Raw genomic sequence first — 4,576 nt, 5'->3', positions numbered from 1 at the left:
AAATTGCAAAATAGTCTACAATTAGGAGTACTGACTTTATCAAGCAAACCTGGTTTTCAGTTTTCAGGCCATCTCAAGCACTAAATAGCAGAGTGAGCCTGGCCAACTACTATCTCACCAAAGGAGAACGATGGGAACCACCTTAATGATATAGTTGGGATTAAACAAGGAAGACTCCTGTGGTTCCTGATACAAATAGAGCTCAGTAAATGACCACTGTCCAGAGTGGAACAATAAAAAAAAAGCTGTTACCCCAACAGGCATAAACAGATATTCCTTAAGTGTTCCTAGACCTTTAATTTAAATAGTTCTTCTTTGAATGCGATTCCAATGTATCACAACATTGCTGACACCAACCCATTTCATTTCACAACACAGCATACCTGAATAGTAGCAATGGTAGTTGTCACTAATGCCTATTTTGACACTGAGAATTTTATGCTCAGACAAAATAAAGTGCTCACTTCGGCAGCACATATACTAAAATTGGAACCATACAGAGAAGATAAGCATGGCCCCTGCGCAAGGATGACACACAAATTCGTGAAGTGTTCAGACAAGATAAATGAATTTTTTATCATCATCATGACAGCCAGAAAGAAGCAAAAATGAAGTACAAAACCAGGAGTTCTGAGTATCCCAAGCACTTTTCTCCTTCCATTCACTGAAACAATTTAGTTTCAAGACAAATCAAAAGTACCCCTTGGACCAGCATATTCAACTAAAAAATTAATTTCATGAAATGTTCTCAGAATAGGTGACAGAAAAGCACAGGACTGTGTTCCACAGGCCACCTGAAAAGAGAAACCCCTGCAATTTGTAGTTTGCTGCAGATAGCAGCTAATAATAAAATAATTAGCAACATTGTAATAGTATACTCAACTTGTGTGTAGAGATTATTTTGCTTTAAAAAATTTTGCAAACAGATGTTTTCAAAAAAGGCAAATATTCTCCAGTGCTGTTGAGTCAGGCTACAGAATAACATCTACAATGAAATAACATTTTTCTGATTAACCACACTTGTTATAGCAAACTCTTTCCATCAAGCAAAAAGACAAGAACACAATCCCTAGCAAAAACCCAAACTCTAAAATTCTCATAAAACAAGTTTTCTAGTTAAGCTTGGCACCAAAACTCATTTGGAGAACTAATATAAAGTTATCCCACTTAGTGGATATCAAAATGTCCCACATCAAAAATGCATTTGTTGGGGTTGGTTTTCCAGCTCAGGAGGTTAAGCCATTATCTGTAATGTCAGCATCCTGTATAAGTTCCAGCAGCTCTACTTCCAATCCAACTTCCTGCTAATGTGCCGGAAAAAGCAGTAGAAGATGGCCCAAATGCTTGGCCTCGCCATCACACAGAAAGCATGGATGGAGTTCTGGGCTCATGACTTTGGTCTGGTCCAGCTCCAGTCATTGCAGCCATTGCAGTTATTTGCTAAGTGAATCAGCAAATGTCTGTCTGTCTCTCTCTCTCTCTCTCTCTCTCTCTCTCTCTCTCTCTTTCTCTCTCATGTGGCCTTTCAAATAAATAAACAAATCTTTAAGAAATACAACTATGTTTTGCTTGACTGTGCCCCCAATCCCTACCTGGAATATCACAAATTTAAGTACTCTCTAATCTCTTCAAGATAGCTTTGGAGAATTCTAACTTCATAAATATATCTACCCAAAAGGTTTCAGACAAAACTTGTAGGCCTGCACTACTCTCTTCACTTTAAAACTGATGCAGTCTCACATTAATTTTTATTTCACATTGATTCTAACACTGATCTCTAGGTAAGCACACTGAAAAAGGAGCGAATTCAGCTAGGCAGAGAATCCATATGACGATCATTTTCAAAACTCCTTTTGCGTCTGGAAAGAAACCCAAGATATGTCTATGAAACCAGAAAAATTAGTTCAAAGAGAAATTAAATCATGAAGAGCCTTCCCAAGGTTACATCTTAATAACTGTAACATGACTGCTAAGGAAAATGTTTTTATCAAACTGTGTTGTTAAAACCAGTGGGCTCTGATGTAAGAGAAAGGTCTGAGCCAAATCATCTGAACGGTGATCATAAAGACATCCCAGACCATTCGCCTATATTTTCATCTCTGCCTTGATGTGTGCCCTGGGACTGGCTGAGGACTCCAGACCTCTCCTCTCTTGGAAAACTGCCTAGAGCCAGGACTTAAGAGGAAGAGAGAAAAGTTACATCCTGAAAACAGCAACATAAAAAGATCAAACAAACCCACAAAATTCCTCTGTTTGAGGAAGATTTTTTTTAAGAGTTATGAGTTCTCTGGGCGGAGTTTAGGTGGTTTCAAGGTTTGTGCGGCTCTGAATTATTTGGGGTTGTCACATGGACATGGGAAAGGGGCAGGCTCCCGGTGGTTTGCTGAATGTCATCTGCTTCTGATCAACTCATTGGCATCATGCTTAGAAGTGAGGAAATCATCCAGAAGAGTACTAAAGCCCAAGGAAGAAAGAGGATGGGCATCTTGGGGCTGGCAGAAGGAAACAGAAGAGGCAAGAAAAGGATGAAGAAAGCTCTGTATGTGGATCTAGACCCTCCAGAAGTTCCCTGGTACTAATTTATTTATTTGTTTTGCTTACTTGTTTATTTGAAAGGCTTATTTATTTAAAATATTTATTTGTTTGTTTGGGGAAAGACAGACCTTTTATCTGCTGGTTCAGTCACCAAATAGCCACAAGATCCTAGTCTTGGTCAGGCCAAAAGAAGGAACCAGGAACTCCATCTGGGCACTTCAGCCATCCTCCACTTCATCATCAGGGGGCCAGCTCAAAAATGGAGCAGCTGAGATTCAAACCAGCCCTCTGACAGGGGTAGCCAGAGTCACAAGTGACAGCTTAATCTGCCAGTGTCATTCCCTGTTCTCTGGTTCTTTCTAGACTTAAGATGAATACAATGAATATCCACTCTGTCTTCCTGCTGCCCTCCCTTTCAGGACGTGACCTGCCTGAGGACAATCAATAGCTGTTTCCTCTGTCTGGAGCAGTCTTCAGTTCTCTTCACCTGCCTAACATCTACCCATCCTTCAAGTTCCAGCCTCACAGGCTCTTCCTATAGGAAACCGTGCATGGTGCACCCCAACCTGCCCAAGCATATTAGGCCTTCCTCTAAAGAACCTACAGCTCCTTACATCCCTTACCATAGCTTCTTTGTCTGCTGCTTGCTTTCCCTAATGACCCCAAACATATCTTAAGAACAACACCTGCCTCTGAGGGCTTTGATTTTTCACTGAATGTTGCCTTGCATCTACAATATCCTAGCCGACTTCTGTTTTCAAAACAGTTTCTGCCTTCAGCAGAGCCAAGTGCTGTGGTTTCAGCATACATTTGGGTATCCCCCAAATGCTCATACGTCAAAAACTTCATCCCTAAAGTCTTATGTTAATGGAAAATGGATTACAGATGGAGGTTAGATCCAGTTATATCTGAAGGAAGGGTATTTTTTAGGAAGGAATTGGATTGTACTGGATCCTAAGGTTGGTGTCTTAGGGACTGAATCATGGTCATTTTATAAAGAGAAATAAATGAACATGGAGGATGAGCATATTCCTACTTTCTCTGCTTCCTAGCTTGCCATGTTATCTTCCCTCCACACATATTCTGCCAGTCACCACCTTCATCAGATGCCAGCCAAAATAAACCTTCCTTTTCAAGTAGCTTCTTTCTGCAATTTTAGTTGTAGTAACAGAAAGATGATGAATATACAAAGCTAGGGGACTTAAGCCAACCAGTGGACAGCCCAGGAGTGTAATTGAGCACAAAGACAAATGTACAGAACTATGGAGTGATTTACAGCAGTAATGTGACCCAGTAAGGAACTATTCTGGTCATCAGACAAGGGGATGACAAGAGTTTAGACTGAGAAAGTGACATGGACATGAAGTAGAACAGTATTAAAAAATGTCCAAACTTGGGCAGGTGTTCTGGCATTACAGGTTAAGCCACACTTGAGTGTCTACATCCCATATCGGAATACTTCAGTTGAGTTCCAGTTCCTCTGCTTCTGATGACACTTCATGATAATGCACATCTTGGGAGGTAGCAGGTGATGGCTCAAGTATTTGGATCCCTGCCACCCATTGAGAGACCCAAACATTCTCTGGCTCCTGATTTCACCCTGGCCCAGTTCTCTCTACCCTTCTCACTCAAATGAATAAAAACAATAAATATTTTTAAATATTCAAAATGGGTGATTATCTTGATAGCAAGGCTTACTAAAGAAAAGTAATACAGTCAGGAAATCGGTTCAACTGCTTAATCCTCTGCCTGCAACTGCTAGTATCCCATGTGGGTTCTGGCTCATGTTCCAGTTGCTTTACTTCCCATTTAGCTCCCTGTTTGTGGCCTGGGAAAGTAGTGAAGGATGACCCAAAGCCTTGGGACCCCGCACTACATGGGAGACCAGAAATAAGCTTCTGGCTCCTAGCTTCAGATCAGTAGAGCTCCAGCCATTGCGGGCATTTGGGGACTGAATCAATGGATGGAAGATCTTTCTCTCTGTCTCTTTAAATCTGCCTTTGCAATCTAAATAAATAAATAAATAAATAAATAAATAGCT

At 40.7% G+C, this 4,576-nt stretch overlaps 1 pseudogene; it reads left to right on the top strand.

Moving 5' to 3' along the window:
• Positions 1–456: 456 nt before the first annotated feature.
• Positions 457–576, top strand: LOC118758014 (U6 spliceosomal RNA; annotated as a pseudogene).
• The last annotated feature ends 4,000 nt before the right edge of the window (positions 577–4,576 follow it).

Source organism: Ochotona princeps, chromosome 12, assembly GCF_030435755.1.
Source record: "Ochotona princeps isolate mOchPri1 chromosome 12, mOchPri1.hap1, whole genome shotgun sequence".
In the NCBI taxonomy this organism is placed as follows: Eukaryota; Metazoa; Chordata; class Mammalia; order Lagomorpha; family Ochotonidae; genus Ochotona; species Ochotona princeps.
Note: the sequence above shows the minus strand (reverse complement) of the source record. Positions and strands in the feature narration are given on the sequence as shown.